General features: G+C 42.5%; 1 long non-coding RNA gene across 1 annotated transcript in view; it reads right to left on the minus strand.

Moving 5' to 3' along the window:
• Positions 1 to 20560, minus strand: part of LOC138737553 (uncharacterized) — a 31572-nt gene extending 11012 nt beyond the window's left edge. Inside the window, exons 1-2 of the long non-coding RNA XR_011341019.1 lie at positions 20354 to 20560; positions 16048 to 16139 (exon numbers count right to left, since the gene is read on the minus strand). This is a non-coding gene — a long non-coding RNA (uncharacterized lncRNA). The remainder of the gene's footprint in view (positions 1 to 16047; positions 16140 to 20353) is intronic.
• Positions 20561 to 20923: the final 363 nt, after the last annotated feature.

The following is a 20923-nucleotide window of genomic DNA, read 5'->3' on the forward strand; positions in this document are numbered from 1 at the left end:
TACCGTAAAACCCTGGTATCCAGCACCTACGGAAATTGATAGATGCCGGCTAAGTGTTTTTTCCAATGACCTGAGACTTTTACTAATACACCGCTTAACTAATACATCTGTATTAAGAATAAACAGATTCAAAGAAAGATATTATACTGTACTTACACTGAATAAACTACTTGCATGAATATATAAACCTTAAAACATTTTACTTCATTTTCAGTCACATTCTTTGAAAGCATTTAACTATCGCTACATCTCCATGGAACCACCTGAAAGAAGATCAATCATATTGTCGATAATTACCTTCCCCACCCACCCCCTCCAAAGTTCACAGATAAAGCCTCTGACTGGGGCAACTCTAACTAAGCAGTGATAAGGGACACTATGAGTCACCCCAATGAGTCAACCAGCTCTTCATTCTGGCTAATGTCATTGCTGTTTCACAAAACTTTATTCAAACAGCTGCTACGAGCAAGGCATGACCAAGTCACCCAGCTAGCTGAATATCTGCTCCCATCTTCACCAAAGGTGCATATATTTTCCCTATTATTTTTTCCAAATTTTAAAGTTCAGATTTATTGTCAAAGTACATAAAGATATCACATACAACCCTGAAACCCTGAGATTCTTTATCCAAAGTAACCAAATACAAGTTCTTGGACCTGTGAAAATGTTGATGTTTTTCCTGCTGCCTTTACAAGTCTCGCAAAGACTGAGGAATGGAAAATTACTGGGCGAAGCAATAAAACAAAATGAATGTGATTAAGAAAAGGGGCAAGATATGGAAATGAGAGTGTGTCTTGGTGGTAGTTGGCAAAGAAAACAACTCCTTTTATGACAGGAGTGCTGCCACATTGAAAGATAATTCATGCTTTTTAATGTGCTGTACTCATGCTGAACATGCTGTTATGGGGGAGATCTGCTTGCACCTCAAGTATCTTTTTATCATTATAAAAAGGTTGTGCTCAGCCCAATGTGCTGAGCTCACTTACTTGGGGAAATAGTTGCTGAGCTGCATCCATCTCTGTCCGTCTCTCTGTGCAACTTGGTTCCTCTTGCTTTACTTTGTTTATCAGTGTTAAGAGTTTTCTTACAGTTCAAGAGAAGTTTGAGAGGACAACATTTGTCTTGGCACACTTTACCCAGTATAGTTTATTGATGTCAAGAGACTCCCGAAAATGCACTATATAATAGTAAAATTACTTTGCCTTTGCTCTGTATCAACTGATCTCCCTGTAACTCTGAAATTTACAGTCTTTCTTGTTGCGCTACGCAGTAAAAAAATCCATTACCCAGAATTCAAGCAACCAGCAACATTAAGCTGCAAGCAAAAAAATTGGAAAAAAGTTTAAAATTGGCACACCCTAGTGGTTAATTCACTAATCATACATGAAATCTCAATCAACTGGAAAATTTACATATCCAGTATCTACAAATCCCCATAGGCGCTGGATACCGGGAGAGTTTACTGTAAAAACTATGCACAGAATAACATCCTGTATTAAATATGCAAAAGTGCTGGAGAAACTGGATGGCTTGAACATCGATTTTTCCTGTTTAGTACCACAGAACACTGCAGCACAGAAAGTAGGCCATTCAGCTCTTCTAGTTTGTGCTGAAACATCATTCCTCTAATCCCACTAACCTGCACCCACTCCATAACCCTCCAGACGTCCCATTCATTAATATATCCAGTTTATTCTTAAGAGTAAACCTGCATTTACCTTACAAGATGGCAGTTCATTCCACACTTCCACCATTCTGAGTGAAGAAGTTCCCCCTAAACCTTTCCCTTCACCCTAAAGCTATGTCCTCTCGCATTTATCTCTCCCAATCCAAGTGGAAAGAACCTACTCACATTTAGTCCGTCTCTATCTGTCTCTATCCGTCTATCAAATCTCCCATTATTCTTCTACACTCCAAGGAATAAAGTCCTAACCTGTCTAATCTTTCCCTATAACTTAATTCCTGAAGACCCGGCAACATCCTAGTAAATCTTCTCTGCACTCTTTCAATCTCACTGATATCCTTCCTGTAGTTTGGAAATCAGAACTGCACACAATACTCCAAATCTGGAGTATATCTCAACTTCTGCACTCAATACTTTGACTTATGAAGGCCAAGATGCCAAAAGCTTTCTTGACAACCCTGTGTACTTGTGACACCACGTTCAGGGAATTATTTATCTGTAGTCCCAGATCCTTTTTTTCCTCTGCATTCCTCAGTGCCCTACCGTTTACTGTTTATGTCCTACCTTGATCTGTCCTTTCAAAATGCAACATTTCACTCTTCTCTGCATTAAATTGCATCTGTTATTTTCTGGCCCATTTTTCCAGTTGGTGCAGATCCCTCTGCAAACTTTGAAAGCCTTCCTCACTGTCCACAATGCCTCAAATCTTAGTGTCATCAGCAAACCTGCTGACCCAATTTACCACATTGTCCAGATTATTGATATAGACAACACAATGATCCCTGCAACAATAGTTTCTGGTAGTCAACTCTGTTCTCCCTGCCTTTCCTCTAGCTCTCCACTCCAATCCCTCACCATTCAGAGCCATCCCCCTCCACCCCATTTGCTGGTGTGCTTTTCTCCTTTAGCTACGTCTTGGCCGTGGCCCTGTGCTTCTTCCCCTGCTCCTCTTTTCCCCCACCCCTTAATTTTGTTCAGGTGCCTGTCAACATTTTGCTCAGACCTTGATGAAGGGCTCAAGCCCAAAACATTGGTTTTGTGTCACATCTCCAGAATGGAGGACCATCGCCTTCCCAAGATCGTGTTATATGGCGAGCTCTCCACTGGCCACTGTGACAGAGGTGCACCAAAGAAGAGGTACAAGGACTGCCTAAAGAAATCTCTTGGTGCCTGCCACATTGACCACCGCCAGTGGGCTGATATCGCCTCAAACCGTGCATCTTGGCACCTCACAGTTCGTCGGGCAGCAACCTCCTTTGAAGAAGACCGCAGAGCCCACCTCACTGACAAAAGACAAAGGAGGAAAAACCCAAAACCCAACCCCAACCAACCAATTTTCCCTTGCAACCGCGTCTGCCTGTCCCGCATCGGACTTGTCAGTCACAAACGAGCCTGCAGCTGATGTGGACATTACCCCTCCATAAATCTTCATCCACGAAGCCAAGCCAAAGAAAGACGACATATGCAGGAAAGATGTACAATCTCAGCATTTATTTCAGATTTATCTGATGTTCTCTGAACTTTTTTTTTAAAGAAACCTCCTCCAGACAAATTAGTTGCCATTAAAAAATATCCTCTGAGTTGATACCAATCAAGACAATCCACCCTGAAGACATTTACTGAGTTCTTCTCTCCCCATTCTCTGCATTTAAACATAGTAAAAATACAAACTCAGCAGGTCAGTGTCCTTTATATAGCAAAGATTTAATAACCAACATTTTGGGCTTGAGCCCTTCATCAAGGTATGGAAAATAGTCAGCAGGCATCTGAATAAAAGAGGAAGGCGTGGTCACAAAGGCAGGAGGCAATAGGTAGAGAAGGGAGGGAGGGGTCAGCAGCAAGCAAGGGAAGGAGGGATGGTTAGGTGAAGAGTGAAGGGGTGGAGAGCTGACAGGGAAAAGGGAGGGGATACGAGAGCAGTTTACCAGAAACCAGAAAAGTTATTTTAACTCCATCTGGATGGAGAGAGCCCAGACAGAAAAATTAGGTGTTGCTCCTCCAATTTACGGGTAGTCTTGGTGGGATAGTACACGAGGCCATGGACTGACTTGTGAGAATGGAAGTGTGACGCAGAACTGAAATGTTTGGCCACTGGGATGTCCCGGTCACTGGTGCGGACAGAGCAAAGGTGTTCAGAGGACCGATCTCCCAGTCTGCGCCCAGAATCTCAGATGTACAGAAGGCCATAAAAATACTGAATGCATTAGATCACTCCCATAGACAAACAAGTCAAGAGTTTCTTCACTTTTAAGGCCTGTTTGGGGCCATGAACTGTGGTGAGGGAGGAGTTGGTAAAAGTGTGGAACCTCCTGTGGCCACAGGGGAAAGGTGCCTTTCAAGTGAAGTAGTACTTCACTCCTGTATCTGCAGGATTGATTTACTGCATCTGGTGCTCCCTTTGTGGTTCTCTACTTTGGAGAGATTGGGCGCTAACAGGGAGATTGCTTCGTTGAGCACCTTCGTTCTGTCTGCACCAATGACAGGGACCTTCCAGAGGCCAACAATTTCAGTTCTGCGACACACTCCCAACACTTGATGTACTACCCCATCAAGACCACCTGTAAATTGGAGGAACAACACCTGATTTTTCATTTGGGCACTCTCCAGCTGGATGACATTAACAATAATTTTTACAGTTTCTGCAAACATGCTCTCCTTTCCCCTTGTCAGTTCTCCACTTCCTTCCCTCTCCATTCACCTGGCCATCCCTACTCTCCTTACTTGCTGCTGAGCCCACCCTCCCTTCTCCACCCATCATTTCCTGCCTTTGCAACCACACCTCCCCCTTACCCTTTTATTCAGATGCCTGCAACATTTTCCATACCTCGATGAAGGACACAAGCCTCAAATGTTGGTTATCTTTGTTATACAAAGGGCTCTGTTTGACCTGAGTTTCTCCAGCATTGTGTTTTGACTTCAACTATGGTATCTGCAAACTTGCTTTATTTCTGCATTTAAATATCCTTGTTTTCCAACTTTTCCCTTTCTGAAAAAATGTCATCAGTCTCCCTCCTGCTCCTTCTCCCTCTACGCCTGCTGCGTAACATTCTCTGCACTTTCACTTGGCTTTATTTCTCATTTTTAATGTTGCATTTCCCCCTCCCCTACCCTGATGCATTCTGTTTTAGCTCTGTGGAAAGCAAAAGTCACATCTGTAGAACTCAGGGAGGCTCATTCAATACTATTCTCGTTATTGTATATGATCTGGGGAGCTGGCATCCACAAGGTCTATGCTTAGCAGTGGGGGAAAAGGGAGGATCTGTTTAGTTGGTGCATGAGCATTCCATTCAAGGCCCCCACACATCTCATCACGTCACCTGGAATTTTCTGTTAGTAATCCAATATTCTGTTCCTGTTACCTTCAAGAACTGTGCACTCTCTCTTGAGCTTTCTGCTCCCAACAGGTCATGCAGAGCCACCAGGTGCCCCACTTCTCTTTTTGTAACTTGTTTCGCCATTCCTTCAGCTTTGCTCCCTGAACTTTGAGGTGTACTTAACTCAGCCTTCTTTTAAATGCAAGCTCATGAACATCACTGGATATCCTACTGTATCTTGTCATGATACCAGTTACAATAAGTTGATAGTCTCACAGGAAATGCCACTGAAGATTGATGCCCTTTTGAGGTCACGTGATGTGGGAAGAGTAGGCAGAAGCTCCCAGAGCTCCCTGATCTATACGAATAGCCAAAATGCTCACAAGTGGTGTGGGAAAATACCAGGATCAGCAATAATGATGAAAAAATGAAATCAATAGGCAGAAGTGGTAAAGAGCCAGCCTCAAGATTCCCCAGAGCAAGTTGAGGTGTCTTGTGGTGATGAAAATGGTGGGGCTGCCCCGAGGCCCGTCAGTGAAGCAGTCTCTCAGCTGGAGCAGCCTGCTCAACAGGAGAGCCATAACCATTGAAGTAGTACTTCCTTGAATCATCCTCTGGTCGACACAAGCCCGGTGAGAGATTCTGAAGAGGGGGAGAGACTTGAGGCCGCCCCTCCCGCAGCTGGACCACCTGGTCAGGAGAGTCCATGTTGCATGTGACTCTCGGGCCACTGACAATACAAGCAACGGATGCATGGCAAAGGAGGGGGAAATCGCCGGGCCAGTGTGCTTGCGATCTGCACAGCCCCCAGGCCACGGGCAGTGAAAACAGCAGTCACAGAGTGGAGGAGCAAGATTGCCCGGCCAGAAGAGTTCACACCATGTGCAATTCCCAAGCCACAGATGACAAGAGCAGTGATCAGGAAATGGAGAAATGGGATAGTCAGGCCAGGAGAGTTCGCGCTGAGCGCAACTCTCAGGCTACAGATGGTGGGTGTGGCAGTCACAAGGAAAAGGAGCCAGGACGCATGACTAAAGAGTGAGGTCAGGGCCCAGAGAGCAGTGGACCATGGAGTCAGGTCATACGGCACGTCGAGCGATGAAGTTGAGAAGGGTGACAATGGTGACGGGGGTAGTAGCAATGGTAGCCAAGGAAAACTCCTTGAGGCCAGGAAGAGGCTCACCTGGGACACAAAGTAGGAGGGGGGCTTGGAACCCTCTCTGCAGGATGTAATGGAGGCATTGGGCCTCATGGAAGATAGATTTACGGCAATGGATAATAGAGCCTAGGCTATGGGAGAAAAGATAAAGTACAAGATGTCCTCTCTGGTCTAATGGTGAGAATGAATGAGGCTGAGGTCAGAGTGAGTGCTAATGAAGACAAGATAAATAGAGAAGAGAAATTGGAAGTCCTGGTGAGAGAGAAAGAGTGCATCTGGACAAAGTTAGACACCCTGGGAAACTTTAGCCATAGAAACAAAGATAGTGGGGGAGAAATCCAGTTAATTTTTTCCAGACCTGGGTCCCTGAAATACCGTTGAGGGATGTGCTGGGTGAAAAAGTAGAGGTAGAGAGGGCCCACTGATCCCCCCCCTTCCAAAATCAAATCCTGGACAGAGACCCCACTCAATCTTGGTAAAGTTGCTGCGTTACCAAGACAGAGAAGATTTTAAGAGCAGTAGCAAGCAATGAGGGAAAAAAGGGGGAGCCAGATAGAAATTGAGGGGAGTAAAGTCTTTTTTAAACTTAATATTAGTCCAACACTTTTAAAGTCAAGGAAAGAGTTTGAACCAGTCAAAAGGCTGGTAAAGCAAAACGATTACGAATGTGTGTTGCAGTACCCAGCCACTCTGAAAATAGTAATGTCATGGGGGGGGGGGAAGAGACAAAGTTTTTATCTGTGCTGGGAAAGGCTCAACAATTCACCGAGGAATTACCAGTCCTTGGGGGTTGGGGGTAGCGTGGGGCACACAACCAATTATATTGAGAGAAATGGTGATAAATTAAGGATAATGGTCACTAAATGAGGGCAAGGGATGGAATATGGGCTGGGAAGGGTGAATTGTTTGGGGTTAACCAGTTGTTTAATTATAGTTTTCATTGATGTGTCTTTTTGTTTCTCTTGAGTTGAACTTGAGTCCTCATTTTTTTTCTTCCAAGGTTTGTCACAGGCTTGGTGGCCAGAGGCAATTGGCCAAGGATGATTGGTGGATTGGGACAGGAATTTGGGGCAGTGAAGGTGCAGAATGACTACTATATGACTACCCTAGGGGCAATGGCCAAAAGCATAACGTGTGTTAGCTTTAATGTTAATGGTCTAAACAGAACTATTAAGAAAAAAAGGGTCTCGGCACACATTAAGAAAATGGAAGCAGACCTGGCCTTCCTCCAGGAAACCAATTTGACTGAACAAGAACATCAAAAGTTAAAAAGAGGGCAAGTGGTCCAGGTAATAGCCTTCTTGTTCGGGTGGGGGGGGGGGGGGGGTTGCAATCTTGGTAGGGAAGAGTGTTCCAGTGAGAGTACAGGGTGTGACTACAGATAAAGCAGGTAAATTTGTATTGGTGCACTGCAAGATATACTTGGAATCCTGGACCTTACTAAATGTATATGCTCCCAACTTTGATGATGAAAAATTGATGCAGGATATTTTCCTGAGATTGGCAGAGGAAAACGAGAACATTTTGGTTGGGGGAGACTAATTTTTATCTGGACCCTATCTTGGATAACAAATAAAATAAAAACAAAAGCAGCAAGAACAACCATGGAAGTATGAAGGAGCTGAATTTAATTGATACATGTAGGGAGAAGCATCCAAGGGAGAGGGATTATTCCTTCTACTGAAGGCAGCAAGACTCCTACTCAAGAATAGGTTTTTTTTGGCTTCAGCCCATGTAGAGGGTAGAATAATGGTGGCTAGATACATGGCAAGACTTGTCTTAGATCATTTGCCCTTGGTAATAATGGTTGAAATGCCAGACAAACAGGAAACAGTTTATAGATGGTGTCTTAATCTACTGCTGTTGAGGAAACTTGAGTTTTGTAGTTTTATAAGAACGCAAATAGATACATTCTGTGAGGCCAACTCTACCTCTACTCCTTTTCGTCTGGTCACCCTCCAACCCCAGGGAATAAACAGAGTTCATTGCATTCCACTAATAAGTTTGCTTTTTTCCCCCCCCTCCCCCCCTTTTAACTAGTTATTTCAGTTCCTTCTTCCTTTCACTTTCCACCTAACCTAGACTCCACCTCCTGCAGTGTCTCCCCCTCCACATATCATCTCCCACCCTCACCACCCCTTTCCCCCTTCAGTTCAGACACCTCTCATGTTCCCCCACACCTTGAAGGGTTAAAGCCCTAAACATTGATGTACCTTCACCTTTTCTACATAAAGGCAGTTTGACCTGCTGAGTTACCCAGAATTTGTGTTTTTTTCACTTAACCACTGTCAACAGATTCTATGTTTTACCTACCTCTACTCCAGATAAATTCCTCCTATGGTTCACCCTCAAGCCATATTTGAGGGGTCAAATAATTGGATACACTAGAACAGTAAGAATATGAGGAGGTGAATGAATTAGAGAAAGAAATTGCCCATTTGGAAAAGGACTTCTAAAGATCAGGCTCAGAAGACCAATACAGGGCTATTACAAATATGAAGCTGAAATATAACACACTTCAAACATACACTATGGAAAAGGCCATACTCCGATCAAAACAAAAATATTATGAATTGGGGGAAAAGAGCTCACAAAATCCTTGTGGCAGTTGAGGAATGAGCAGACCTCAAGAACAATCAGTGTGATGCAAGCTGGGAAAGATGAGGTCTCCTATAAACTAAATTAAATTAGTGACACCTTCCAAGAATATTATAAAGGTTTATATAAATCAGAATTATTGGGGAGGATGGACAAAATTGGAGCAGGAAGATTTAGGTGGTCCCTTCACAGAAGACGAGATAGAGAAAGCACTGAATTAGTTACAAACTAACAAGCATCCAGGGGAGGATGGGTTTCCATCCGAGTTCTATAAAGAATTCAAAGATTTACTGATGCCTCTTTATATGGAGGTGGTAGGTCAGGCAATGGAGACCCACACGCTCCTAGATTCTTTTTCAAAGCAAATTATTACGACAATCCTAAAGAAAGACAAATATCTATTGTTGCCATCTTCTTATACGCCAATTTCATTATTAAAAACGGACTATAAGATAATAGCTAAAGCTCAGGTAAACAGATTGGCGAAGTATTTGCCACAGCTAGTAAATAAAGATCAAGCGGGCTTTGTACTAAAAAGACATGCAGCAGATAATATCAGTAGACTGTTGATTGTATTACACCTGGCACAAACTAGAAATGAGAGGGGTCTTGATGCAGAGAAGACATTTGACACACTGGAGTGGGAGTTTTTTTTTTATTAAGTATGGAGAAATTGAGGCAAGGGCCAACTTTTATTAATTGATATGGGTGCTATATCACACGCCCAAGGCGAAGTTGTGACCAATGGACAAATTTCATCAGCCTTCCCACTGACAAGGTCTAGTTGACAGGTGTGTCCATTATCTCTAGCTCTGTTCATACTGGCTATGGAACCATTGGCTGAGGCCATTCATCAAAATCCAGACATTAAGAGCTACCAAGTAGGCCAAGAAGAACACAAGATCAACCTATTTGCTGCTACATTGGTATATCTGACAGATGCAATGAAATCACTGTCCAAATTGCACTCTTCCCTGGAAGACTATGGGAAGGTTTCTAAGATCATTTGGGACAAGAGCAAAATTATGTCACTCACTGCAGAGGACTAAAGTCAATGTCAAAATAACTCTTAAAGTGGCCACTAAATGGGATCAAATATCTAGGAGTTAAAATAGATAATTTATACAAGGTAAATTACACACCCTCGCTGGGGAAAAAAATCATGGAGGACCTGAACAGATGGATGTCACTGCCCATAACATTAGTGGGCAGGGTCAACTGTTTTAAAATAAATGTGCTGCCAAGACTTCAGCATCTCTTCCAGACACTGCTGTAGCGTTGCCCCAGGTTTTTTTCCAGAACCCACTTTCGCTCATCTTTATGGAATGGGAAAGTAGCAAGGGTCTCTACAGAGATATTGAACTGGGGATTACAGTCTGGTCAATTTATGGATGCTGGACTTTATTAAGTATTATTGGGCAGCCCAATCGAGGGAGGGGGGTGCCATCCTGGGTACAAATTGGCCTGCACTTGGTGGGCAAGAAGGAGGCAGAGGATTTCATTTATAAATGGGATGCCAAATTGTAATACAGAAAAACTGACAGCCCCATATTGAAACAAATTATTCACATAACTAATATTTAGGAATACAAGTGGGACTGTCCCCAAAAACTCCCAACTCCAAATCGATTAATACCTTTGACAGTAGGTAACAAGATCCTGGACTTTTACAAGCAGGGGCAGCTAATGTCATTTGAACAACTTAGAAATATGATTTATCAAATAGGACATTCAAACTTCAGAGATCTTTTCTACAGAACAAATTAGGTCCAACTAAAGTGCAGTGACAGAGACCATGATTTGAAGGGGGAACACACGGAAATTAATTTCAGCAATATATTTCCTCCTACAAGTGGAAGGACCTAAACGAAGCCTCCAACCTGTGTCGGACCAGCATGACTGCAATCATGAATGCACGGAATAGAATTTTTTTGCACCAGCTAAAGATGAATATATCTAAACCAGAATTATCAGACCAATGTTTTAGATGCATCATTCAGACAGAGACCTTTGTGCACGCAACCTGGACATGTACCAAAGTGAGGCCCTATGGATGGAACAAGGTGGAAGTTTTAGGGAAAATTATAGGTAAGGAATTCCCACAGGACCCGAAGTTGTTCCTGTTGGGTAATATAATAGACATAAGACTTAAAATGAAGCTATCCAAATTTCAAATTCAATTTGTAATGATCGCATTGGCAGTGGCCAGGAAGTGCATAATGGTTACCTGGAAGTCTGACTCTTGTTTGAGCATTGGGCAGTGGAGCAAGGAGATGAAAGGCTGTGTTTCCCTGGAGTATGACATTTTCCAAAAGATTTGGCCACCATACCTAAGCTTTATAGGAGCACGGTTGTAGAGAGAACTGCTGCACCTCACTGCTCTGCCTTCTCTGCTTCCTCCTCAGTTTTTGGGGCAGTGGGGGGGGGGGGGCATAGAGGTGCTGGGGGGGCCTGCCTCATTCCAGCCCGCTAAAATCAGGAAAAGAAATGGGCCTAGATCCAGGCTGCCATGCCAGGACATACCTATAACTCCCTGATGTTTCATTTATTCCTTTGTTGTGAATGCTTTTATTGTTCTGTGTGTTTTCTTCTTTGATTAGTTTTTTGATTAGTTATCTTCAGCATGATGCTGAAACAAGCCATGAAAGACCTCAACAATGAAAACGCTGTTTACATCCGGTACCGCACGGATGGCAGTCTTTTCAATCTGAGCCGCCTGCAAGCTCACACCAAGACACAAGAGCAACTTGTCCGTGAACTACTCTTTGCAGACGATGCCGCTTTAGTTGTCAATTCAGAGCCAGCTCTTCAGCGCTTGACGTCCTGTTTTGCAGAAACTGCCAAAATGTTTGGCCTGAAAGTCAGCCTGAAGAAAACTGAGGTCCTCCATCAGCCAGCTCCCCACCATGACTACCAGCCCCCCCACATCTCCATCGGGCACACAAAACTCAAAACGGTCAACCAGTTTACCTATCTCAGCTGCACCATTTCATCGGATGCAAGGATCGACAACGAGATAGACAACCGACTCGCCAAGGCAAATAGCGCCTTTGGAAGACTACACAAAAGAGTCTGGAAAAACAACCAACTGAAAAACCTCACAAAGATTAGCGAATACAGAGCCATTGTCATACCCACACTCCTGTTCGGCTCCGAATCATGGGTCCTCTACCGGCATCACCTACGGCTCCTAGAACGCTTCCACCAGCATTGTCTCTGCTCCATCCTCAACATTCATTGGAGCGACTTCATCTCCAACATCGAAGTACTCGAGATGGCAGAGGCTGACAGCATCGAATCCACGCTGCTGAAGATCCAACTGCGCTGGGTAGGTCACGTCTCCGGAATGGAGAACCATCACCTTCCCAAGATCGTGTTATATGGCGAGCTCTCCACTGGCCACCGTGACAGAGGTGCACCAAAGAAGAGATACAAGCACTGCCTAAAGAAATCTCTTGGTACCTGCCACATTGACCACCGCCAGTGGGCTGATATCGCCTCAAACCGTGCATCTTGGAGCCTCACAATTTGGTGGGCAGCAACCTCCTTTGAAGAAGACCGCAGAGCCCACCTCACTGACAAAAGACAAAGGAGGAAAAACCCAACACCCAACCAACCAATTTTCCCTTGCAACTGCTGCAACCGTGTCTGCCTGTCCCGTATCGGACTTGTCAGCCACAAACAAGCCTGCAGCTGACGTGGACATTACCCCTCCATAAATCTTCGTCCGTGAAGCCAAGCCAAAGAAGAAGTCAAGCATTAAATGTTTTGTGTCACAGGAGCGGGGGAGGGAAGGGGACAAATTTGGACTCAGGAATCTGTATAGAATGGATTTGGATAAGTTGTAGTAGGTGTTGATTGTACTCTGAGTCCAAGTCTGGAAAATTATAAAATATTCAAAATTGCTGCCATTTTCCCATGATCAAAATAGGTGCTAGAGCAATGTACAAAATTGTTCTAATGCTCTAGTATCAAGTAGCTAAATTTCTGCATCCAAATGCTACATATTCTTACTATACAAAACAGGGAACAGATGATTAATGCTCCTATCACTGTTTATTTGAACAAAATATTGCACTGCCAAGGCTTTAGGAGGCAGCTTCTAAAGTGAGAAATACCATAAAATACTCAGGAATAATTTATGCCTTGGGTGCTCTTCACACTCGTACCTTTTACACCCACACAGATTTCTGATAGAAACTCCCCTGCAAACCTATTCTGCTGTAATGATGTCCTCTACTTGTTCGGGTTTATTGTCCTCAAAGCTATTCTGGAAAAGAAGCAGTTAATACCCGAATGATTAATTCTGGCCAAGAATAATGTAGGAATTATCTATTCTAACTCCTAGATATTTGATCCCATTTAGTGGCCACTTTAAATGTTCTTTTCCCTTTGTAGGCAGATGACAGGATTCCAGGAAAAACAAAGACAGATTCATTTGCTTCTCCTTTAGAAATATTCACTTGGTTTGTTTGCAAACTTTCACTTGTCAATCAAATCTGTGATTGCTCCTCCAGTTGGAGAAATCCATCTCAAAGTTAGCATCTCACTCAGTTGCTCCTGTTGGCACCAAGGGCCATTTGAGCAATTACACAGGACAGCAATTTGGAGAAGCATTACATTAACTTGAATATATTGAATTTAGCATGTTTCATTGCATAATAATGCTGAAAAATTACATTAGTTCAACTGACCTAAACATTTTTAGCCACTAATTTTCATTTGTACTCAGCATCAGATGCCTCTCCTGTCAGCATCCAACAGTAGTTGGTCAGCATTGATGGATTCCAATTGCCCTGATACTGCTTTTCCATAGTTGTAATGTCTCAGTGAAACCTTTCACGTTTGTCACTGAGTGCACCAATATTATCAGAAAGAAGTCCAAGTGCGACTATAGAAAATGAATTTTCAATGACATGGTTTTGTATGTTTGATGAATGTTGTCATGGGCTGTAGTCACCAAGAAACCGATACGTGATAAAGTGATTTTCATGATGAGTAGCTTAAAATCCATAAAATAAACCCAAAAGTGCTCAGGACACAAAATCTTTGATGTCCAGTGTCATCAAATTTATGCCTCAGAAGTACTTCCTAATAAAGAGAGGACAGAGCTGGGCAGCAAGAAACTCAAATATTTGTGGAAAGGATGTTCAATCCAACCTACCTGATTTCTCTAAATAAATCCTCATTGATTCTGGCATACACATAACCAAGATGGAGGACTCTTAGGCAGGTAAATATTTTCAGTCCTGGAACTATTAGAATGTTATTCTTATATCATTGCTGGAGCAATTGGACAAAGAAAAAGAAAATGATAGGTTCGACGGATGAATTATCGGCCTTGACTCCGTTGTATAATAATCAACATTTCTTTCTCAATACATAATTGAAGTTTATTACATTGGAGATTTAAAGGTGTGGAAAATTTGGGAGATTGTTTTAAAGAAAGTAAATTTTTATGTTTTGACCAGATGAGGGATAGTTATGGTATTGATAAGAACTGTGTTTCTTTATTATCAAATTTGATCTTTGGTAAAACATGTGTTTGGTAGAGATATGAAATTACTAAATTTGAGACTTTTCTTATGGGTTATATTTCATTTATGTATCAAATATTACAGGATGGTATGGATAAAAAGGGTTGGGATAAATCCAAAGGTAAATGGGAAATGGATATCGGTTTTATTTTTTCCAAGGATAATTGGTTAGATATCTGTTATGATAGTGTAACTAGACTGATAAATGCACATTATGCAATGATGAATTAATTTTTTTTTACATCAATTATACTTAACACCTGAAAAACTAAAAAAGTATGGTTTTCATGAATCAGATTTGTGTTTTAGATGTGGTAACTCTGTTGGAACTTTTTTTTCCATGCGGTTTGATCATGTATTGCTGGAGCAGTTAATGGATTGGGGAGATGAGGAATTATTCTCTTTGATTCCTGCATTGTAATTGTAACAGGGATTATTGAAATTCTTTCATGCACAAGCAGATTAATTCCCTGACGAAAATCTTTCATCCACTTCATAGTACTCAGAGTGGATTCTGCTCCAAACTCCACTGAGTGGTTCTGGCAAAAAAAAATTCAAGGGGTACCTTAATGGTCAAGGTAGCAAAGCATGCATAGCTAGCACTTTTCACAGATCTTTTTAAATGCACTCATACTTTGTTCAGTCTGGTTCACGAACACAACTGTTGATTTTCTAGTCGAATATCCCCTCCTCGGCAGCATTATCCACCTCCATATACTTGTCACTTCCAGGCAACTATTCCAATGTACTTGCCAGTCATCCAAATCCAAATCACTGCTTCCTCTGCCACTGGCTTGAGTTTGCCACAAATTACAATTTAAAAATGATCATCATTAGGTTAAAATCCTAAGAACACGTTTCCCCTTCACCTCTGCAGCTCTCCAACCTACATCATCTCTCATGCAATGCCAACACTTCCTCTCATCTCAATGGCTATTCAATCTTTTTTTGCCCTATGGCAACCACGCCTACAAAAATCTTTCATTCTTTAGAATTTCCTTCCTGAATCCTCCTCTATAACCTACTTTAACATGCTATAGACCAATGGTTTGAAAACTGCCCCCCTAAACTCAGTGCTTTGTGATTGGTAAGGGATTGCTTAAGGTGGTATGTGAGTGGGAAGGGAAGGTTGAGAACCACTGCTCTAGACCCAATTGTCACTGAAATATTTTGCTTAAGAATAATTGTCATTGGCCCATTTCCTTTGGAGTTATGAAACCATGCACATAACGAGTCAATTAGGTACAATTAAAACAATGGATTTCAAACCATTTTCTTTCCACTCACATTCCAACTTAAGCAATCTCTTAACAATCACAGAGCACTAATGGCGTAGGGATTGCTTAAGGTTGAATGTGAGTTTAGGGGGGCAGTTTGAAAACTACTGCAATTATAGACTTGTACAGCAGGAAAACAGGGCCTTCTCATCCATGCTGGCTTTTATCTCCCTGAACTAGTCTAATTTTTCCCATATTCCTCTCACCTTTTTCTCTCCATGGATCTGCTTGAATGTCTTTTAAATGTCATTGTACCTGCTTCCATCACTTTCTCTGCCAGCGCATGAAACAGGTGCCCTCAGATCCCCTTCAGATCTTTGCCTCTCACCTTAAATCTACACATTCAGTTTTTAGACTCACCTACCCTTGGGGAAAAAAGACACAGCATGTATGCTGGCATACATGACAGTATTGGAATATTAAAAATGTCACCCCCAAAACGAGGGATTATCTTATACACCAAGTATAAAATCCAAACCTTAAAGTCTCAGTGCTCCTCCACGCCAAGCATTAGATCCAAACCTTAAGAGAGGAGTCTCAGTGCATTTCCATGTGTCCATGTTAAATGACCTGTTAAAAGAGCCGACAGTTGCTTATTTTAAAATATGCCAATAAAATTTAAACCTTTATTGCAATTTGCTTCTAAAGTATCATGATAGCATCACTCAACTGGTCAGCAGTAAGTGCCAGACTTGGGTAGTCTTACTCAGCGAGTATAGCTCATCTACATTTTAAATGAAGATTCGGGGTCGTATGAAACACCAACATATACCATGCACTGTCTACTTCATTGATGTCCCACTTCTACAAGGTTGCCCCTTGGCTTTCTATGTTCCAGGAAAAAGAGCATATCCAGTATCCCCTTACATCTCAAGTCAAGTTAGTACCAGAAACATGCTCATGAATCTATTCTGCATGCTTCCCAACTCAACAACATCCTTCCTATGGCTGGGTGACTAGACTGCTCTGTCACTCATTTCTGTCACCAAGTTTGCATTCATCAGCTATTTTCAATGTATTTTGTGTTTTAATCACATTGATTCAACCGGTGGCCCTGGTCCTTGATGCTCAATAAATAGAAACTGTAGAGCATTACAATTCATTCTGCAGTCAACTCATTACATAAATATTTCTGTACTGCCCATCCCAAATCTTTCTTTATTTTGTCACCAATATCAAATTCTCAAATGTTAGATTTGTAAATGCAACAGATTTCAGATTTATTGTCCAAGTATATACACAGCATCACATAGAGCCCGGAGATTCTTTTTCCTATGGGTGAGGCAGAATTGTCACTTGATGATAGTTAAAAAAACTGCATAATGTACACATATAAACAAATAAAACTGACTATGCAATACAGAAAGAAAAAACTAATAAAGTGCAAAAGTAGGAGTCCACAAATTAGTCCTTGATTGAGTTTGTTGTTGAGGAGTCTAATGGCGGAGAGATAACAGCTGTTCCTGAAACTAGTGGTGCATATCTCATGACCCCTATACCTCTTTCCTGATGGTAGCAGCGAGAACAGAGCTTGTGCTGGGTGGTGTGGATCCCCATGATTGCTGCTGCTCATTGACAGCAGTGTTCCCTGTAGATGCTCTCAATGGTGGGGAGGGTTTTGCTTGAGATGTGTTGGGCTGTAACCACTCCCTTTTCCAGGCTTTATACTCAGGCTGTGATGCATCTAGACTGTAAACTTTCCACCACGTGTATAAATTTGCCACGGTTTCCGAGTCATCAAACCTTTGCAAACTCCTGAGGAAGCAAAGGCTCTGAGATGCTTTTTTCACAAAGCCATTAGTGTGCCATCAGTAAGACATTGAGATCTACTGAAATGGCATTGAGATCTACTGAAATATTTAAAAATTAAACCCCCAGCAACAAGCCAAAACCTTACCCAACCATCAATAGTCCAAACTCAACCTGAACCCAACTTGGCCGCAACAGTCCCACCCATACTTTGCCCAACTGCAGCCAAGAATAACCCACCCAATCACACCCAGAGCAATCCTCACTGTTACGAGTTCAGTGAATGCCATATACCAGCAGCAATGGAAATACACCAAAACAATGGTTCCTTAAAAATTAGATTAATTCTTTGGGTAAAGAACAACAAGATCAACACTTAACTTATCAACACTAAGTTGTTTACACAATCCGCCAGCCCACCCCCCGCCAGACTGAAATTATCTGTGTTCAGCTTGAAGTTGTCCATCATTATCCCCAAATTTTTTCAGGAAGCAAACCTCTTGTTAAAAAAACAAAATTGTATTCCTGTGTTATCAGTCTGTACATAGAACAGGAAGGCACAGAAACAGGCCCCTTTGGCTCTTCTAGTCTGTGCTTAACTTTTTTTTTTCCCTAGTCCCACTGATCTGCACTCAATCCATGGAACTCCATACCTTTCCCATCCATGTACCTGTAAGGGATACTGGAATGTGAGGAGTCAAGCAAGTGCTCATTAGAAATGAAGTATTTGGGTTAACTTAAGGTGAAGGGATGCTGGAATGTGAGGAGTCAAGCAAGTGCTCATTAGAAATGAAGTATTATGGGTTAAATCAGGGTGAAGGGATGTTGGAATGGGAGGAAGGGTTATAAAAGTATAATAAAATAAGGATCTTCAAAACAGGATAGCAAGTAGATAGCTTTAGCAAGTCTTGGGGATTGATTACTGAGTAAAGAACAAAGACATGATATTTCCTGGCCAACAAGTTTGCAGGAAGGCACATAAACTGATAAGCAGTTAGAATCCACGTGGGCAGAATTACCTAATGCTAAACCAATCCAGGAGGCAGAAGAATGTTAGGGGGAAGGTATCTCTGTACTGAAATGAAATGTATAAAAGTTGGGTCAGCCTCAGTATCTGTGTGTATTCCCAGGGTAAGGGGAAGCACCCAACTTTGCACTGTTGTACAATAAATGTTCTTTGTTCTCAATTTTTGTCTCGAGCAATTTCTGTGAAGGTACTTCTGTTTCTCACATACCTGTACAAATTCTTAAATGTTAAAATTAAGTCTGCATTCACCATCTCAGCTGGCAGCTCATTCCACACTCCCACCACTCTGCGTGAAGAAGTTCCCCTTCATAGAGCACTAGAACCATAAAACACTACAGCACAGACCATTTAGCCCTTCTAGTCACATTTCCCCTAAACTTTTCCACTTTCTCTCTTAACCCATGTCCTCTAGCTTGTATCTCAGCTACCCTCAGTGAAAAATGTCTATCTACATTGTCTGTCCCCCTCACTTTTAAATACCTATCAAATCTCCCCTCACTTTTCTACACTCCAGGGAATAATGTCCTGTTTAATCTTTCCCTGTAACTCAGTTCCTGAAGTCTGGGCAACATTTGAGCCAATCTTTTCTGCTCTCTATCTTATTGATATCTTTCCTGTAGTTAGGTGACCAAAATTACATATAATTCTCCAAATTTGGCCTCACTTGTTCAACTTTTTAAAATGTTAAAAATTAAGATAGCACAGTAACAGGCCATTTTGTTCCACAAGTCTGTGCCGCCTAATTACCCCCATACATTTCAAATGGTAGGAGAAACCAAGACCACCCCCCCCGAGAAAACCCACACAGAGACAAGAGAAGGGACAAATTCCTTTCAACCCCTTTCCCAACCGCTGGCGATGTACAGGCCCAAGAACCCACTCAGCCCCCTGCTTTCTGCTTTGTATCTCTGACGGATTATTCCACTTCCTCCAGAGAGGCCAACAGTTTTAATCAACATCAGTGGAGGCATAGTCTTTGCCCGACACGTTTCAGCAATCTTGTGGATGTTAATTATGGATTTGAACCACACATGCCACAGAGAGCATATGGGCACAGTAGATTGCTATTAGTTGAATTTGGTTAATTAATAAACACAGTTGAAACAAATATCTGGAAGCATTCCATTCTAATGACTATTTCTTTGTAAACAATTTATGGGCTGTTTCATTCCTAATTTGTTACAACTTCTGTCGGACTCTGGCTTTACCTTACTCTTAATTTAGTCTATGTGTGGTCTGAGTCCAGCGTGTTCTTTGAATGAAGTGATAGGAGAAGGTATTCGGTTCAACAGTCAATTTATTACACAGCACAAGAATAAAACTTAACAGAGCTCTGGGTCAGTCGTTAGTTCATAGGTCACCTGCACAGTGAGCTATTCCCCAAGACTGACCCCTATTGTCCAGTTGGCTCAGTTTATATAGGTCAACCTTATCATACAGAACAAAAGTTGGCTTCCTTTGCAAGATTTCATTATCATACAGAACAAAAGTTGTCTTCCTTTGCTAGATCTTTTTGCATAAGGGTTATTTATCACAAGTCATCTCCTGTTTTGCAGATATCTGGGGTGCAGCACTCCCATCTTAAACCTCCAAGCCAGACTATTCTGTTGATTGGATCAGAAATTAATTCATCCCCAGATATCTCTAATCACCATTCTGTTCTTGTCTGGCCAATTTCTGCTGTTCTATTTAACACCTCCTCATGCCTTAATCTTCCTCCTAGACTGGTTTTCCATTCACTTTGTTTCTTGCAGGCCATTCTTTGTTCTGGTCTGGCCTGTGTCTCCTGTGCTACTCACCACCTCCTTCAGTTTGAGCATTCCTCCTAAATCGTTTTATGCATTTCCTCTCCCTGTATTTTGGGAGCAGACCATTTTGCTCAGCCAACTTTGCTCCATGCTGTGATTGCCACTTAATCACATTCCTCTTTTTCCCTGACCCATGCAGTACATATAAACTTTTTTCTTTCTCTGAAGGACATGAGACAAGATTCGTGCTTCTCATTTACCTTGTTGCCCACAGTATTTCTCCCCTCCTGCAGCGACTAGAATCCATTACAAGACCGTTCGGAGCCTGCGGCCTCTTTAGTGTGACACGTTCGAAGAACTCATGATGATGCCCAGATGGGCTTTAAACGGTTTCTGAATCAACACTAAAGACTCGGTAACTTGATTATGCTAACGTAGGGATCTTCCGAACATAGTCTTATCGCCACCAACAGCGGTCGACAAAGGAGAACTCTATCAGCGCCCTTCTCGCCCACCATAGTCGACGCCGGCTCACCGCGCCAAAAAAAACCCTCGCGCATGCGCCAACAACCCCGGCGAGGGGCGCATGCGCTCTGGGGAGATATCGAACTGCGGCGCATGCGCTCCGGGGTGACATTGAACTGCGGCGCATGCGCTCCGGACCCCGCCGATGAAGCCGGGTGAGTTCTGCTTCCTTCGCCTCCTCACTCCCCCACCCCCCACTGCTGCCGTGAAGGGCGGGTAGAGGACGACCGTTTTGGTGCTGTTGAACCTTTGTGGGACGGAAGGATGATTTGGAATCCGCAGTTAATAATTAATAAGATGGCCAG

This window comes from Narcine bancroftii, chromosome 6 (assembly GCF_036971445.1).
Source record: "Narcine bancroftii isolate sNarBan1 chromosome 6, sNarBan1.hap1, whole genome shotgun sequence".
Classification (NCBI taxonomy): Eukaryota; Metazoa; Chordata; class Chondrichthyes; order Torpediniformes; family Narcinidae; genus Narcine; species Narcine bancroftii.